General features: G+C 35.8%; 1 protein-coding gene across 2 annotated transcripts in view; it reads right to left on the reverse strand.

Annotated features, from left to right (window-relative positions):
• The window catches only part of LOC128663449 (uncharacterized), a 236,922-nt gene that overhangs the window by 31,818 nt on the left and 184,548 nt on the right, over nucleotides 1-20,556 (reverse strand). For both annotated transcript variants that reach the window (XM_053717777.1, XM_053717778.1), the window contains one exon: nucleotides 2,753-2,796. The gene's annotated coding sequence lies outside the window, so the exon portion shown is untranslated. The remainder of the gene's footprint in view (nucleotides 1-2,752; nucleotides 2,797-20,556) is intronic.

Below are 20,556 nucleotides of genomic sequence, written 5' to 3' on the forward strand. Positions count from 1 at the left end.
GAAAATGAGCAAAGGGAATCGAATCCAATGCTGCAGTCATGAGACCTAAAACTTCCATGCATATAGCTACTGAAGGAAATAATAGAGACTGAAGGTTCCGGCAAGCTGAACCCAATATAAATTGTCTCTTGTCTGTTAGAGACAAAGACATTGACACAATCTATCTGGAAACCTAAAAAAGGTGACCCTTGTCTGAGGAATCAAGGAACTTTTGATAAAATGATCCTCCAACCATGTCTATGAAGAAACAACAGAAGTTGAATCGTATGAGATTCTGCAGAACGAAAAGACTGAGCAAGTACCACAATATCGTCCAAATAAGGAAACACTGAGAACCTTTGAAAAGATTCCTAGAGCTGTTGCTAGGCCAGAAAGGAAAAGCAACAAATTGGTAATGCTTGTCTAAAAAAGAGAATCTCAGAAAATGAAAATAATCTGAATGAAAACAGAATATGAAGATATGTATCCTGTAAGTCTTTTGTAGGCAAATAATGCCCTTGCTGAACAAAAGGCAGAATAGACCGCAGAATAGACCTTATAATCACCATTCTGAAAGATGGTACTCTAACATGACAATTCAAAAGTTTTTCTTTCTTTGGGACAATGAATAGTTCTGAACAAAACCCCAGACCCCGTTCCTGAAACGGAACTGGTATGAATACCCCAGATAACTCCAGGTCTGAAACACACTTCAGGAAAGTCTGAGCCTTTACTGGAATAGCTAGAATATGTGAGAGAGAAAAAGACTTCTCACAGGCGGTCTTACTCTGAATCCTATTCTGTACCCCAATCTAAGAAGTTTGGACCGAATTGAACCAAACAACTTTAGAAAAATCTTAACCTGCCCCCTACCAGCTAAGCTGGAATAAGGGCCGCACCTTCATGTGAATTTGGGGGCTGGCTTTGATCTCTTAAATGACTTGAATTCATTCCATTTTGAAGAAAGCTTCCAATTAGAAACATGTTACTTGGGGAAGAATTAGGTTTCTGTTCCTCATTAAGAACAAAAACTAATATAAGCTTAGAACTTAATCTTGAATCAAAAAAACTCTCTTCCCCAGAGTAACATTTGAAAGTATAGAATCCAACTGTGAACCAAATAATTTATTACCTTGGAAGGAAAGAAAATAGAAATCTGGATTTTAGAAATCAAATCAGCATTCCAAGATTTATGTCACAAAGTTATTCTAGCTAAAATAGCTAAAGACATAGATTTAACCTCAATTTTGATAATATAAAAAAATGTCATCACAAATGAAATTATTAGCATGTTGAATCAAGATAACAATGCTAAACAAAACATAAACCAATACTTGTAGCGCTAAAGTTTCCAAGCAAAAAAGATGAAACAGCTGCAACATCAGCCAAAGAAATTGCAGGCCTAAGAAAAGGACCTGAAAATAAATTAATTTTCCTTAGAAAAGATACAAGTTTCCCATCTAAAGGATCTTAAAAATAAATACTATTTTCCATAGGAATAGTAGTACTTTTAGCAAGAGCAGAGATAACCCCATTAACTTTGAGGATCTTTTCCCAAAACTCCAAACTAACTGCTGGCAAAGGATACAATTTTAAAACCTTAAAGAAGGAATAAAAGAAGTACCAGGCCTATTCCATTCCCCAGTATTAGGAACTGGAAAAACCTCTGAAGTAACCACAGGAGGTTAATAAGAAGAATTTAAATGTTAGCTAGCCTTAAAATAAAGAGGACTAGTCTCCTCAATACCCAAAATAATCAACACCTTTTCAACAAAGAACGAACGTACTCTATTTAAAAGTAAAAAAGTAGATTTGTTAGTGTCAATATCTGATGAAGGATATTCTGAATGAGATAAATCATCATCAGAGAAGGATAATTCAGTATGTTGTCGGTCATTAGAAAATTCATCAACTAAATGAGAAGTTTAAAAACGACCTTTACATTTTATTAAAAGGTGGGATGGCAGACAAAGCCTTCAGAATAGAATCAGAAAAATTTTCTTATAAATTCCCAGGTATATCTTGTACATTAGATGTTAAAAGAATAGCAATAGACAATGCATTAATACTGATGGACATTTTTTCTGCATGTAAAAGTTTATCATGATAACTTATTACAAACCATAGCATTAAAATAAATTAACTTAGCTTTGGTAGGACTGATAGGGATGGGGGAATGTGCTGAAAGTGCAATTCGTTTGGTAGAATTCAAAATTTTGAATGTCACATTTGATTTAACAAATACTATTCAGAAGTTCAATAGTCCATGTGGTAGAGAATTTAGTAAATTGATACATAATAGATACAAATACATCAATTTGAATGTTTCTTTTATTGCATAATTCGAATATTACATTTTTAAGAGAGTATTAGAAATACTTTTACGAATATATCGATTAGAATTTATTCAAACATTGCATAATTAGAAAAATTTGAATCAAACATTACATTTAAAGAAATCATTAGAAATACTATTACATTAAACGAATGTTAGTGTGTGGTACAAACATTTGAAAATCAAAACGACCAAACAAATGTGTTAAAATTTGTTTCATATTTCAATTGTTGCAAAATATTCACCCATTCCTGCAGCTGTTGGCAAGACCCACACTGTTAGAGCCCTTTAAAACTTGTGACAGGTGATAAACAGGGTAATTCACTTTGTAAATTGGTTAAATCAAGCTAAAAACATATACAATTACCCTCATGTATAGCCATAACATTTACATCTTTCCTTTCAAAAAAGCTAGAAAGTAAAAATGTATTCACTCACCGACTTAGTTCTTGTGTGTTTTCTTCTATCTGGCTGTTTTCTTCCTGTAAAGCATATTTTTATAGTTGCTGAAACTGGCGTGGCTTAAAAATATAATTGCAACATCCATAATAGAAATTCCTATAGATTTAAGTAATGTCATGCAAACAATTACAGATTCATCTTTGTATGTCAGATTTACCTGTTCTGTTGCTTAATAAAATTGTGTGACTCATATATACAGTAAATGCTGATTTTTATTTTCTAACAATTGTTACAGGAAACCCAACTTACAATTATTTCTGCATATTAAAGGCTTTTAATTTACTTGTCAATTATTGTATAATCCTTTACATTTATCCTGAAATAGACGTTACAACAAAAGTGTTATATATATGTTAAGTATTAAATTATATACAATTGAGTAATATATAATGCACTACTTATAAAAATCCTATTTAAAAAAAAAAACCAAATCTTATTAAATATGAGTAATTAACCCTAACATGGCTGCCCATCATCCTAGATACATGAGGGTGTGTTACCCTCCACCAATGAAATTGTTGGCATTTTTCTAATTAGCCAATGATCCTATATCTTAAAGATTAGTTGTGCATAAAAGGTCTCTTTTGTTTCAGTATAAGTTTAAACAATTTTAATAACATTTATACATACAGAGAGAAGCGGACTCACAGGAACGAATAAATAGCTCAATAACATTGTTAGCCTGTTCTATGGCGATTTACCACCTGGATACAGCTTCTTTTAGCCCATTAATGCTTTTCACAGAGTAGAACTTTCCTGTAGTATATCAGTCTGATCCCGCCTATTACAGTCAGTCCAGCACCAAAATACCAGGAAATTTCTCTCTGAACAAGGCGACACAGCAACCCCAGATGATTGTCTCGGCCTTCATTGGGCCTCGTCAGGGAGGTGTAGCCATATTCGTCTAAGCACAGTAAGCAAGAAGTCCACGTCTGGTGGCCTCTTTTTTCCCATAGGGAGACTAAAAACATACAGAGAGAAGCGCACTCATAGAAACGAACAAACAGCTCAATATCATTGCTAGCCTGTTCTATTACGATTTACCACCTGGCTGCAGCTTCTTTTTAAGAGCCTCGTTCTGATGCTGTAAGACATGGCTAATAACCTAGTGCAAAGAAGGTGGTAATTTGTGCAGGGGGTAAGTCTTGCAGTGTTGGGTAGCAAATTTAAAATATATACAGTCATGTACAAAAATATTGTCTCTCCTGCATTTCTGTCAGATAATGCACCACGTCGCCCAGAAAATTGTTGCAATTACAAATGTTTAGGCATTCTCGTGTTCATTTATTTTGTTTGTATTGGTATGACACAAAAAAGTTTAGAAATGAAAAGCCAAATCTGACACATTCCACGCAAAACTCCAAAAATGGACTGGATAATATTATTGGCACCCTCAGTTTAATATTTGGTAGCACACCCCTTGGAAAAATGAACTGAAATCCATCACTTCCTGTAATCATCAGTGAATTTCTTACACCTCTCTACTGGAATTTTGGACCAATCTTCTGTCACCAACTGCTCCAGATCTCTCAGATTATAAGGCTTCCTTTTCCCAACTGCTGTTTTGAGATCTCTCCACAGGTGCTCTATGGGATTGAATCTGGACTCATTGCTGGCCACTTCAGTACTCTCAAGTGCTTTTGGATGTGTGCTCTGGGTCATTGTCCTGCTGTAAAACCCATGACCTCTGACGGAGGTTTTCTGACACTGGGCCCTACAGTGCACCACAGAATTATTATTATTGTAGTCTTCAGATTTCATAATGCCATGCACGCAGTCAAGACATCCAGTGTCTGAAGCATAAAAGCAACCCCAAAACATCTGTGAACCCCCACATGTCACGCCACGCTACTCTATCCATTGATAGGGGCGCTGCGTCTCCTTCCCTGCTCATTGTCAGGGGCAGTGTCGGTTCTGGATGCGTGTGGCACTGACGTCATCGCTGCACACTCCGGATGCCGGTCAGACCTCAGTGGCGTGAATCTGCGCCTATTTAAATTTTTTTTGAACGATCTGTCAGTGCCCAAGTATAGGTGTTACTTTGTGTGCTCCTGAGTGTGACAGATCGTTCTTTCTTGTGCCTAATATTGTTGCTGAACCTGCCTGTCTAATTATTCTACCTGCCTTAACCCTTAAACTGCTGGATTAATTGCTGCTTCTGAACCTGCCTCTCTTACTACTCTACCTGCATTAACCCTTACACTGCTGGATTGATCACTGTTGCTGAACCTGCCTGTCTGACTACTCTACCTGCCTTAACCCTTACACTGCTGGATTGATCACTGTTGCTGAACCTGCTTGTCTGACTACACTACCTGCCTTAACCCTTAAACTGCTGGACTGCTCTACTGTTGCCAAACCCTGCCTGCCTGACCATTCTAGTGGTGTGCCCTTGGACTGCTTTACTGTTGCCAAACCCTACCTGCCTGACTATTCTAGTGGTTTATCCTTGGACTGCTTTACTGTTGCCAAAACCTGCCTGCCTGACCATTCTAGTGGTTCATCCTTGGACTGCTCTGCTGTTGCCGCTGGGGACTGTCCTGCCTGTGGTGAGTGCCGCCTTCCTCATCTCACTGACTTTCTCTGCACTGGGGTATTCCCTATCATTCTGGCTCGACACCAGTATAACAAGACTACTGGCCGAGTTTGGTTTGATAGAGGAGTATCCCACAAGCGTTACATTATACTTGGGCCATGAAGCCAGATGAGGTGGCACAAGCTGTTTATCTTCAGGGACAGATGTTGGGAACCCATATTACACAGTTGCAGAATATGGATTACAAGCTAGAGGCTATTTCCGCTCAAGTCTCCTTACTAGTTGCAGCGAGGGATGCTCCTGTTGCTACACCACCAGCCCCTACTCCTAGTGCTGTGACTTCTTCCTCTGCTTCTGGAAGTATACCCCGGATACCCTTGCCTGACAAGTATGAAGGTATTACTGATTGCAGGGGCTTTCTAAACCAATGCAGGCTGCACTTCCGCAATGATCCTCTCACCTTCCAGTATCATCAGTCAAGGGTCACCTTTATCATTTCCTTGCTAAAGCACAAGGCTCTAGCCTGGGTCTCTCCCCTTTTGGAACAAAAAGAACATATTAGATATAAGGTAAACTGTCTAAAAAATATATTTCTTATACTTGGTGATATACTACACTGATAGATCAATACAGTATAAATGAGAGACATGATTGGAAATAGTTCCCATTTAATAATAAAAATTTGATCAGAAGATGTAAAGTATTATTTATATTGACAAGAGGATCAATGAGAAAAAAGGGGGGAGGAAGATCGAAAAAACACCAAAGGACCTTGAGTATTGTTGGGAGTATTGTTATGCCTGCAATAGGCAAAGAATAATATATGAAAATAATATGTAAAAAATAATAATGATAACAAAACATATATACAATGAAGTGTGTGTATAGTGAGAAAAAGTGTTTTTGAACATTAGATTTAGAAATATATCACAGAACAATGGATGTTGTTTTTTTATTATTAATAGTGTGCAGAGGATAATATATGAATACTGTCTGTAGAAAACTTAACGTGCCAGTCTATGTGTATAAACGGCCGTGGACATAGAAAAAAGCGTGAACATGTATATCCATTTTAAAAAATGAAGAATGAAAAATATAAAATGTGATTGAAAAAATGAGCTGTTAGGAGCCCATAAAGGGGATAAAAATTGGATATTGATATATGAGGAAAAAAATAAAATGTGATGGGAATGTAAAATTTGATGGGAATGTATAGATGAAAAGTAACTGAATACTGCCTCAATAATATATTAGTGATGGCAGTATGATCTAACTGATGTCCGTTTTAGCTGGAAACTAGACATAATGATAACCTGTAAGGAATGTGTATAATAATGAAGTATGTATCATGGGTTATGTGGGAGTGTGTACGTAATAGAATTGGTGATAAAAATAAAAGAAATTAGCAATTAGTGTACGATTAAGGAATATGTGTGAAAAATGTATTTAAATGAAAAAATATGTTAAACACTGATGTATACTCTTAAAATGAAAGTATATATGTCAATGTGAATAATGGGAATAAGTTCATGGAAAATGTATGGTAAGGAAGGTTTCAAGAGTGTGTGTGTACCCTGAAGTGTCGAGACCCACCTATGGGGTTGATATGGAGCTGGAACTCTAATCTAAACCAAGGACAGGAGAGATGTGGTATAGATAACCTTTAGTTGAAAGCCGCTAAATCTAAATTGGAATTAAGGCCTAATGGATGTAAGGTCTTTAATTTATGAATCCAAAAGGATTCCCGAATATAGTCAATAGGGTAAAATCTGAAAATATCAGAATTACCATTATGTTTATTCAAACAATGTTCTGGAATACTGTGTTTGATCTTTTTCTTGGCACAATTCTTGCAGTTCCGCCAATGCTCACCCCAACTGCAAGAATTGTGCCAAGAAAAAGATCAAACACAGTATTCCAGAACATTGTTTGAATAAACATAATGGTAATTCTGATGTTTTCAGATTTTACTCTATTGACTATATTCCGCCCTCTACAGATTATAAAAGAATAACACAATTAAGAATTCGGGAATCCTTTTGGATTCATAAATTAAAGACCTTACATCCATTAGGCCTCAATTCCAATTTAGATTTAGCGGCTTTCAACTAAAGGTTATCTATACCACATCTCTCCTGTCCTTGGTTTAGATTAGAGTTCCAGCTCCATATCAACCCCATAGGTGGGTCTCGCCACTTCAGGGTACACACACACTCTTGAAACCTTCTTACCATACATTTTCCATGAACTTATTCCCATTATTCACATTGACATATATACTTTCATTTTAAGAGTATACATCAGTGCTTAACATATTTTTTCGCTTACATACATTTTTCACACATATTCCTTAATCGTACACTAATTGCTAATTCCTTTCATTTTTATCACCAATTCTATTACGTACACACTCCCACATAACCCATGATACATACTTCATTATTATACACATTCCTTACAGGTTATCATTATGTCTAGTTTCCAGCTAAAACGGACATCAGTTAGATCATACTGCCATCACTAATATATTATTGAGGCAGTATTCAGTTACTTTTCATCTATACATTCCCATCAAATTTTACATTCCCATCACATTTTATTTTTTTCCTCATATATCAATATCCAATTTTTATCCCCTTTATGGGCTCCTAACAGCTCATTTTTTCAATCACATTTTATATTTTTCAAGACGGATATACATTCTTAATTTTTTAAAATGGATATACATGTTCACGCTTTTTTCTATGTCCACGGCCGTTTATACACATAGACTGGCACGTTAAGTTTTCTACAGACAGTATTCATATATTATCCTCTGCACTCTATTAATAATAAAAAAACAACATCCATTGTTCTGTGATATATTTCTAAATCTAATGTTCAAAAACACTTTTTCTCACTATACACACACTTCATTGTATATATGTTTTGTTATCATTATTATTTTTTACATATTATTTTCATATATTATTCTTTGCCTATTGCAGGCATAACAATACTCCAAACAATACTGAAGGTCCTTTGGTGCTTTTTTGATCTTCCCCCCTTTTTTCTCTTTGATCCCCTTGTTAATATAAATAATACTTTACATCTTCTGATCGAATTTTTATTATTAAATGGGAACTATTTCCAATCATGTCTCTCATTTATACTGTATTGATCTATCAGTGTAGTATATCACCAAGTATAAGAAATATATTTTTTAGACAGTTTACCTTATATCTAATATGTTCTTTTAACTTTAGAGAACAATCATATACAATGCCAGATTTAATGCAGCATTGTTTTTTTGAGATCTAAAGCCACATACAGTACCTGATATTATGTGATACTGTCTTTCTGTTACTTTAAATGGCTGGAAAAATGCTTTTGGTGTAACACCATTATTATCCCATTCACATGCTAATATTTTTTCGAATGCACTACATGGATTCTAAGAGGCCTAGTTATCAACGTGTCAACTTACCTGCCTTCGCCGCCCCAATACGCCCGCCTAAGCTCGCCTACCATCGCCGCCGCGGACCTGCAAAATTTCACCTAAGTTATCAATAAATCTGTCAAAAAGCCGCGCACCAAGTACGGGGCGATGAGCAGCGGACTGTGAGAGTTATCACTCATCCGATCTCGCTGCTCTTCGGCTTTTTGACAGCTTTATTGCTAGCCTGTCACTAAGCACCCACACTAACTACACTGTTCTACCCCCTATACCAGCGCCCCCCGGAGCCCCCCGCAACTCAATAAAGTTATTAACCCCTAAACCGCCGCTCCTAGACCCCACCGCAACTCTTATAAATGTATTAACCCCTAAACCGCCGCTCCCGGACACCACCTCCACCTACATTATACTAGTAACACCTATCCTGCCCCCCCATTTCGTCGCCACCTATAATAAAGTTATTAACCCCTATCCTGCTGATCCCGGACCTCGCCGCAACTAAATAAATAGTTTAACCCCTAAATCGCTGCCCCCGGACCCCGCCGCAACCTATATTAAACTTATTAACCCCTAATCTGCCCCCCTTACACTGTCGCCACCTACAATAAATTTATTAACCCCTATCCTGCCCCCCCCTACACCGCCGCCACTGTAATAAAATTATTAACCCCTAAACCTAAGTCTAACCCTAACACCCCCCAACTTAAATATTAACTAAATAAATCTAAATAATATTTCTATTATTAACTAAATTAATCCTATTTAAAACTAAATACTTACCTATAAAATAAACCCTAATATAGCTAAAATATAACTAATAATTATATTGTAGCAATCTTAAGATTTATTTTTATTTTACAGGTAACTTTCAATTTATTTTAACTAGGTACAATAGCTATTAAATAGTTATTAACTATTTAATAGCTACCTAGCTAAAATAAAGAGAAATTTACCTGTAAAATAAATCCTAACCTAAGTTACAATTACACCTAACACTACACTATACTTTAATAAATTATTTCTATTTAAAACTAAATACTTACCTGTAAAATAAACCCTAAGATAGCTACAATGTAATTAATAATTACATTGTAGCTATTTTAGGATTTATATTTATTTTACAGGTAACTTTGTATTTATTTTAGCTAGGTAGAATAGTTATTAAATAGTTATTAACTATTTAATAACTACCTAGCTAAAAGAAATACAAAATTACCTGTAAAATAAATCCTAACCTAAGTTACAATTAAACCTAAGACTACACTATCATTACATTAATTAAATAAATTAAATACAAATAACTACAATTAAATACAATTACATAAACTAACTAAAGTACAAAAAATAAAAAAGCTAAGTTACAAAAAATAAAAAAAATAAGTTACAAACATTTAAAAAATATTACAACAATTTTAAGCTAATTACACCTAATCTAAGCCCCCTAATAAAATAACAAAGCCCCCCAAAATAAAAAAATGCCCTACCCTATTCTACATTAAAAAAGTTCAAAGCTCTTTTACCTTACCAGCCCTTAAAAGGGCCTTTTGCGGGGCATGCCCCAAAGAAAACTGCTCTTTTGGCTGTAAAAGAAAAATACAACCCCCCCAACATTAAAACCCACCACCCACATACCCCTAATCTAACCCAAATCCCCCTTAAAAAAAACTAACACTACCCCCCTGAAGATCATCCTACCTTGAGTTGTCTTCAGCCAGCCGACCCACCAATGGAACCGAAGAGGAGATCTGGAGCGGCAGAAGTGATCCTCCAATCATCTTCATCTTCCAAGCAGCGCTGAAGAAGTCTTCCATCCGGGCGATGTCATCTTCCAAGCGGGGTCTTCAATCTTCTTTCTTCAGGATCCATCTTCATCCCGCCAACGCGGAACATTCTTCTTCCCCAACGGACTAATGACGAATGAAGGCTCCTTTAAGGGACGTCATCCAAGATGGCGTCCCTTCAATTCCGATTGGCTGATAGGATTCTATCAGCCAATCGGAATTAAGGTAGGAAAAATCTGATTGGCTGATTGAATCAGCCAATCAGATTGAGCTCGCATTCTATTGGCTGATCGGAACAGCCAATAGAATGCGAGCTCAATCTGATTGGATGATTGGATCAGCCAATCGGATTGAACTTCAATCTGATTGGCTGATTCAATCAGCCAATCAGATTTTTTCTACCTTAATTACGATTGGCTGATAGAATCCTATCAGCCAATCGGAATTGAAGGGATGCCATCTTGGATGACGTCCCATAAAGGAGCCTTCATTCTTCGTTAGTCCGTCGGGGAAGAAGGATGTTCCGTGTCGGCGGGATGAAGATGGATCCTGAAGAAAGAAGATTGAAGACCCCGCTTGGAAGATGACATCGCCCGGATGGAAGACTTCTTCAGCGCCGCTTGGAAGATGACATCGCCCGGATGGAAGACTTCTTCAGTGCCGCCTGGATGATGACTTCATCGGATGAAAGACTTCTTCAGCTCCCCTTGGAGGATCACTTCTGCCGCTCCGGATCTCCTCTTCGGTTCCATCGGTGGGTCGGCTGGCTGAAGACAACTCAAGGTAGGATGATCTTCAGGGGGGTAGTGTTAGGTTTTTTTAAGGGGGGTTTGGGTTAGATTAGGGGTATGTGGGTGGTGGGTTTTAATATTGGGGGGGGTTGTATTTTTCTTTTACAGGCAAAAGAGCTGAATTCTTTGGGGCATGCCCCGCAAAAGGCCCTTTTAAGGGCTGGTAAGGTAAAAGAGCTTTGAACTTTTTTAATTTAGAATAGGGTAGGGAATTTTTTATTTTGGGGGGCTTTGTTATTTTATTAGGGGGCTTAGATTAAGTGTAATTAGCCTAAAATTGTTGTAATATTTTTTAAATGTTTGTAACTTATTTTTTTTATTTTTTGTAACTTAGCTTTTTTTATTTTTTGTACTTTAGTTAGTTTATGTAATTGTATTTAATTGTAGTTATTTGTATTTAATTTATTTAATTAATGTAATGATAGTGTAGTGTTAGGTTTAATTGTAACTTTGGTTAGGATTTATTTTGTATTTCTTTTAGCTAGGTAGTTATTAAATAGTTAATAACTATTTAATAACTATTCTAACTAGCTAAAATAAATACAAAGTTACCTGTAAAATTTTAGGGGTTAATACATATATTATAGTTGCGGCGGGGTCAGGGAGCGGCGGTTTAGGGGTTAATACATATATTATAGTTGCGGCGGGGTCAGGGAGCGGCAGTTTAGGGGTTAACATATTTATTATAGCTTGCGGTGGGCTCCGGGAGCGGCGGTTTAGGGGTTAATCATTTTATTAGAGTGGCGGTGGGCTCCGGGAGCGGTGGTTTAGGGGGTAATACATTTATTTAGTTGCGGCGGTGTAGGGGGGGCAAATTAGGGGTGTTTAGACTCGGGGTACATGTTAGGGTGTTAGGTGTAGACAGCTCCCATAGGAATCAATGGGATGTCTGGCAGCAGCGAACATGAACTTTCGCTATGGTCAGACTCCCATTGATTCCTATGGGATCCGCCGCCTCCAGGGCGGCGGATTGAAAACCAGGTACGCTGGGCCGGAAAAGTGCAGAGCGTACCTGCTAGTTTTTTGATAACTAGCAAAAGTAGTCAGATTGTGCCGCACTTGTGTGCGGAACATCTGGAGTGACATAAGAATCGATCTGTGTCGGACTGAGTCCGGCGGATCGAAGCTTACTTCACTAAATTCTACTTTTGCCGGTCTCTAGCCTTTGATAACTAAGGCGAATCAGCCTCGCCACAAATACGCTGCGGAATTCCAGCGTATTTGAGGTTGACGGCTTGATAACTACCCCCCAATATGTGCATACATAATAAAAAAAAAATGATTATTTTTTTATTATCTTTCAGAGCGTTCATATTTTAATTTTTATTATTTTTCCTACATGGGATTTTTTATCAAATTATTTTGTAAATCCCAATTATTATTTTTTGCATTTGCACACATATATTTTTCTCAACCCAAGTCCGTGATTCAAAGTAGTATAGATTTAATTTTGCGCATATTGGCATCAGTTTGTTTTTAACCACATAACTTACACACATTCACTCAAGACTTAGATACTATGGAACACAACGTTAAACACATTAAACTTTATACATCTCCGACAAACATTCTTTCTGACATACATGATGTTTTATAATAGCGTCTAGATCAAATTTATCCAGGCTTTATGTAAATGTAGATTTTAATATGCAATTTTGTTTTTACTAACGAGCAAAGATGTTTCTACTTATTGATTCTTATGTAATTTGTTTCAACATGGTTATATTTTAAAACTTGTATATGACGTATCTTAGGCTATGATTGGTCCAACTTTAACCAATGAAATGTTTTGGCACTCCTTTTAAATTTGTTTTCTACTTACATGTGTAATTCATTATACTTGAAGAAACGGCCAGGAGCTTGCGGCCGAGAAACGCGTTTAAAGCTCTCTTAATAAATTGTTCTTATTTCATATTAATTAAGCCTGGTTATTTTTGGCTTTTTTATCTTAATTAACCCTGTTGCTTATGCAATGGTTTTTCTCTCTAAAGCACTTTCTTTGATACACTTGCAGCGAACAACAGCTCAAAGTGGATACTACATGCAGTGATAGCTGCTTTCTTCAACACAGTGCTGCTTCAGATGATTCCCTTCCATTCGTGGAGGAGAGCCCACAGCTGCACCTTGGATTGTGGATGTCTTCTGTTTCAGCGTACTGACTGCTGCTAAAAAGTCAGCCTGCTCATTCGCACTTCTTTACATAAGAGCGCCAGTACTCTTGTGAGTATACCTACAACCGTTTGTCTTTTACTGTGACCCCAGTTTATTGAACTTATTTGCACTATGAGGCGCTGTCTTCTTTTGCTCATTTTCTAGACACACTGTTTGATCATCCAGTCCCAAGACCAGCTGCCTGCTTCACCCAGATATCGTTATTGTGCCGAAGTTTTTTTGCTGCACCTACAGAGACACTTATTGGTTGAGATACTGCTCACAACCAAATTTGGGACATCTATACGATAAGCATTAAAAAATATTTTTTCTTTTACTGTATTTAAATGTATTAACTTTTATTTGTCTTATCAATTTGTTTTTTATTGTTTAGCTTTCACATTGTTACACTTTCTAAAAATTCCTTCTTGTTATTTTTTGTGACGATTTTGTCCACATTTAATAATTGCTGTCCTTGATTATAGAGGCAAGATTTGTTATCCTGATTAGGAACACGTTTTTTTGTAGCTATTTGGCGCACTCTACCACTATACAGCTGTATGTTTTTTTTCTATCTCCGGAAAAGAAGTACAGCGATGGGGGCTAAATTTGCCCCCTCTTATGCAAATTTATTCATGATATGGTTTGAGTCAATTAAAATCTTTGGCGATGGAATCCCTTAAAAATACAAAATAGTGCATTATAGTCACTTTATAGATTAAATAATACTTATTTGGCAAGGTACTGATGAACAGTTACAAAATTTGTGGATTATCTTAATTACAACACAGTAAATTTAACATTTACCTATGAAAAGTCAGACATAGACATAGCTTTCTTAGATTTAAAATGATCTGGCAATGTTATATCAGGGGAAATAATAACTGAATAATATAGGAAACCAACAGCAGAAAATTATATTTTAAGAGCGTATTTATGCCATCCAGGCAATATAAAAAAAGCCACACCTAAAGGACAGTTCATTAGAACTAAAAGAAGTTGCAGTAGTAACAAACTCTACTTTAAACATGCCAATGATTTAGAGAAACGTCTAATAACCAGAGGATATAACACACTTTAATCAAATAAAGCATGAGATAAATAATAAGATAATTTCTAAGAACTTTGATCTCCATTTAAATACAAAAAAATCAGCACAATTAGTTTTTTCAACTTGTTTTAATAATGAGTATCATAATATATGTAAAATAATTAAAAATAACAGGCATTTTATGGGGAGATAAGAAATTACACAACATGTTAAAGGCCAAACTGAGATTTGTCTCTAAGAAAAATGCCCCCTTAGGTAATAGATTGTCTAAAGACTTCTCTAAACCTTCAAAACAAAGTACTACTTGGTTGACACCAAAAAATGGCAGCCACAAGTGGGACATTAGACCATTTAAAACCTTTACATATATAGAAGTTACAGAAACATTCATATCTACTAATAACCAAAGTATATAAAATATTCACAATTATCTGAACTGTAGCTCGTATTATGTATTGTATTTAATTAAATGTAAATCATGTTTTATGCAGTACGTCGGTAGATCTACACATATGGCCAAAGATAGACTAAGGGAACATATATTGTCCATCAAACAAGATCCTCGAAGAACTCCGGTAGCCAAACACTTTGCTTTACATACAAATCCGTTATCAAATTTTTCAGTAACATTAATAGACCAAGTCCCAAAAAGCCTCAAAGGAGGAGATAGATTCAAAGGTTTAAATAGGAAAGAAGATTTTTGGATATTTACCTTGGATACAAAGAAGCCAAAGGGTTTAAATTCATTATGGGATGTAGATTTTTATATAGAATCGATAATGGAATTACCATATTTGTATAGTTTATATTAGCACCTAAAATTATATTTGAAGACTTTATCAGATACCAATATAAAAATATAAGAATACTTAAGGCAAAGTAGACCACCAATACAAACAATTCCATATTTCCATCACATGTCATTGTTTTTTAATTTATTTTAATCCTTATTATTTTTTTATTATTATATTTTTACTTTTTTCATATCTATATCAGTTAATCAGCGTATAATAAATTGATGGGTATGGCTATGATTGTATTTTATTTACTTATAATTGTTCATTTATAAAATATTGTTACATTAATTATTGCTACAAAGCTTATATTTAAAACAGTTTTATAATTTGCAACTAAAACAGAAGTTATAACCTATATTTTCAATATGAAATACATTATGTTGTAAAAAGCTTTGAAAATATTTATACGTTCAGCTACAACAGTCGTGACCATAATCAATTAAAGGGACAGTATACACCAATTTTCATATAACTGCATGTAATAGAAACTACTATAAAGAAAAATATGCAAAGATACTGATCTAAAAATTCAGTATAAAACTGTTTAAAAACTTACTTAGAAGCTCGTAGTTTAGCTTTGTTGAAACGGTTAGCCGGAACACCCACTGAAAGTGGCTTTATAGCAAAAATAGCAGATAATTCCCCCCTCCCCCTTCCTCTGCATATGAAAAGACCATTTACACAAACAGGAGCAAGCTGGAGTAGGTAGACAACAGTCTACTTCTAAAACTTTGGGGCTTGGTTAGGAGTCTGAAAATCATTGCAATGTTATTTAAAATAAGCAAAACTATACATTTTTTTTTTTAAAAACTGTATGGGCTATATAAATGGATCTTCAACAAAACAGTTATGCAAAGAAAATTCTAGTGTATAATGTTCCTTTAATGTTATTTTACCATATACTTTTTCTATATTACTGTATACCTAATGTGGTTTTAAGAATAGATTTATAAATTGGTAATTTGAAAAGGCAATTCAATTAGTAATATTATTTAGCACACAGGGGAAGTTCAGCACTCACTTGCAAGGTCCCAGCTAAGATTAAAAGTAAAAATGGAAGAGTTATTTACCGCATCTGGCCAAATGGGACAAGCCCAGGTACCATGTTAAGGTCTCAAACAAAGAAAAAAAGGGGTGTACTAAGGCACTACTATTATTGTAATGCAGGAATTTAATTTACTCAAAGTAACCCAGCTATATATTAGTGCAGGGTTATATAATGGAGAGAAAAGAGGTGCTATGTACTTGAATACAAACTAGGACAAATCAGTATTAAACTGACAAAAATGTACATCTGTTTAGCACTCATATTCCTGCGACATCATTATGTGGATAATGACTTACATGAGACTTCTCGGCGGAGTTCAGAGCTAAATTTTAAAATGTAACCTTTATTGGAAATTATTTTAAAAACATTACATATATACAAAGACAAAAACTTTTAAAATTAACGTCTGCTGTAGAGATTGATTTTTATGTATGTTTGCATTCAATTTGAATCGGTACCAAGTAATTTATAAGCCTCAGTGATTGACTAGCCTGTAGCTTAATGATTCAAAAATGGAACAATTGGTAACTTAACCCAGAGGTAATGTTAATACTATGCTAGTGTCGAACCTACTGTTGCTGCAATTGGAATTATTTACAGTAATGCTGGGGTTAGAGTAATCATTTTATAACTGCAATCTACCCTGTAATACTATCTAATGTAGCAGAAAGTTCCGCAAGAATAACAAGACCAATGGTACTTTTTTGATTATAAACGTAAATAACCAGGTTGGATATAGTGGATATTCGTCACCTTCCTGCTTGATTTCTAAAGTTGTATATACATGAGTTGTATCGATTTTAATTGCTCATTAGGTGTCAGTATTGTGATTTACATTTCCCCTTTTCATTATTGCTGGAAATAATGTTTACTGTGTGTTTCTCTTAGCCAAGGATTCCAAGGTATAAGAAATGTGAGTAATACACTCAAAATGCTGGTAAGGATATTTTGGTGGATTGTATTAATCCCTTATATCCCTTATATCATCTTAGGAGTCTTATTGATATTTTAAATTATCGTTGAAATATACTCCTGTTTTATCGTATTTAGTTTTTAATGGAGCCAAATATTTAGAGAGTAATTCTTAGTATCGTTAAACTGGGAGTAATCACATCTAAAGTAACATTGTGTCAAAGTGTATATTCATATGTTACTGAATTAACGATATAAAGTATCCGGTTAAATTCCTAGATTTAAGTTATTGCAATAGATGAGTCTAAGTTGTCCCTGCAATTTGTAGCTTTGTATTTCTAATTCTTAAGTAATTTGTTCAAAGTTTTCTTCTCAACAAGATTTTAGCAGGTAACACCGTTTTTATTATTGAAGGATTATCTGTGTAAACGGTTTTACCTATGTTTTTAACTTTTGTGTATCTTAGCAGAGCTATATACTTTCATTTATTTTTATCAGGGTTTGAAGCAGATTACTTTTGTTTATCAATTGTAGTTTTTTCCTTTTATGTTCAGTTGGTGATTTACCGGCCTATACCTTTGTTCTCTAAAGAGTCATTAGTTGTCCTCTCTAATAATGCCTTGCCCTGTAGCTTTAAGAATGTGCCAATTTATCTTTGCAATTCTATATCAGCCCCAATTGGGGATACAAATTACCAAAACTTATTTTCTGCGGTGGTTTGCAGTCTATACCTTATAGGCAGTTTATAAGATGGCAATATTTTTATTGTGGGTTACCAGTTAATACCTGGGAAAAAGATTGCTGCTACAGACCACAGATGGTTTAGAAGTGGTTACCGACCTATACCAAATGGATAGTTTAAAATGTTAACAATTATACTTTGGTTGAAAGTTACCTATTAATACCTGGAAAAAGTCACCGCTACAAACACACATAGTTCTGTGGTAGTTACCGGCCTATACCGCATCAATAGCAAAAGGTTTAGAAGTGGTTACCGGCCTATACCAAGTGGGCAGTTTTACACAGTTAGCAGTTATATTTTGGTTGAAAGTTACCTATTAATACCAGAAAAAAGTTACCGCTACAACCTCATATAGTTCTGAGGCCTATACCGTATGAATAACAAGAAGTTTAGAAGTCGTTACCAGCCTATACCTAGTGGGCAGTTTTGAAAGGTTAGCAATTGTACTTGGGTTAAAAGTTACCTATTGATACCAGGAAAAAGTTAGCGCTACAACCACATATGGTTCTGAGGTAGTTACCGGCCTATACCGCATAGATAGTTTGTGATCTTAGCACCTTAATTTTATATTGTGTGTTCCCAAAAGAATATCTGGGAGAAGTTAAAACTTTACACTAAGGTGATTCTAAGGTGGATACCGGCCTATACCAAGTGGGTGATTGATGTATTAGTATCTTAACTTATACAACTGAATAATGTTTTATATGAGAGGAAAGTTATGGCTACAGACCACAGCTTATTACTTATAGTTCAATACATATCAAATGCTGAGGTTGCGGGGAAGGCAAAGTGCCGTTGTAGTTTTAAATTATATAATATTCCCCACACCTTTTCTTTCTACAAACAACAGACGAGCTAAAATTTACAAAGCAACACCTCCCCTAACATGTTTCGCCAGTAACCTGGCTTTGTCAAAGGGACTTTCTGCTACATTAGATAGTATTACAGGGTAGATTGCAGTTATAAAATTATTACTCTAACCTCAGCATTACTGTAAATAATTCCAATTGCAGCAACAGTAGGTTCGACACTAGCATAGTATTAACATTATCTCTGGGTTAAGTTACCAATTGTTCCATTTTTGAATCATTAAGCTACAGGCTAGTCAATCACTGAGGCTTATAAATTACTTGGTACCGATTCAAATTGAATGCAAACATACATAAAAATCAATCTCTACAGCAGACGTTAATTTTAAAAGTTTTTGTCTTTGTATATATGTAATGTTTTTAAAATAATTTCCAATAAAGGTTAAATTTTAAACTTTAGCTCTGAACTCCGCCGAGGAGTCTCATGTAAGTCATTATCCACATAATGATGTTGCAGGAATATGAGTGCTAAACAGATGTACATTTTTGTCAGTTTAATACTGATTTGTCCTACCATGTTAAGGTCTCCCCCAAAAACCTTGATCCCTAAAACAGCATAACAATGCAAGCTCTCAATCAAACAAACTGGGAATAAGTCAAGGGTGCACAGGATTATGTAATCACCATAGACATATATAAAACACGGAAGATGACTGCCCTCTCAGACTAGACTGGGTACACATCCCATGACCCTGCAACATGCACAGCCCTGGGTGCTCAATAACACTCTCAGGCAGTTACACTGTCCCCAGAGTCTAAGACAGTTAACCCCATACAGGTCTGGGTACAAGGCCCATATGGAAAATAGTGAGTGCTGGACTTCCTCTGTGTTCTGTATAAATTCGTTTTGTAATTTTTTCCCTATGGGCCTTGCACCCAAACCTGTCTGGGGTTAACTGCCTTCGACTCTGGGGACAGTGCAGCTGCCTGAGAGTGATAATGAGCACCCAGGGCTGTGCATGTTGCCGGGTCACAGGATGTGTACCCAGTCGAGTCTGAGAGTGCAGTCCACTTCCGCGTTTTGTATATAATATAAAAAAAATAATTGTGTTCTACTGAGAGCTGGACAGTGGGGTCTAGGGGCTCCATGTACTAAGCAGTCAGCGAGCTACCCGCAAAAAATCTTGCGTCAAAACTCGCAAACTGATATGTACAAAGTCGTCAACTATGTTCAAACTCGCATATTTAAAATTGCGAGCATACTTATCCGCCAAACATCGCTACCTCTCCATTTTTCACTGTAATTAGACACATTTGACCAACAACTCACTAAAAACTAATGTACTAAAAAATCTATTTGTCCGCTCGCTACAATTTCCGCTCCCACCTCATTATTTTTGCCTCGCCACATTTTAGGTGGTGGGCAAGGTACAAAACAATAGGAAAGTCAATGTAGATGCCAGTCTAGACATATATAAAAGGCAGTAATATCAGCATTGTACTTTCAGGCAGTTTCTAGCGTCATTATTGGAATGAGTCAATCTGCTTTTTCACGCCACTTATCAAAAGTCATATGATGGTTATTTTTCCTCGATATGTTTGTTTGCCATCTACCCCAGAAGAATGGCAATCTATAAAGTAAAATTTCTATAGGATGGATGGGATTCCCAATGTCCTAGGTGCCATAGACTGTACCCATGTTGCTGTAAGACCACTTCAAGCTCGT

The sequence above is a fragment of the Bombina bombina genome, chromosome 6 (genome assembly GCF_027579735.1).
Source record: "Bombina bombina isolate aBomBom1 chromosome 6, aBomBom1.pri, whole genome shotgun sequence".
NCBI classification, from domain to species: domain Eukaryota; kingdom Metazoa; phylum Chordata; class Amphibia; order Anura; family Bombinatoridae; genus Bombina; species Bombina bombina.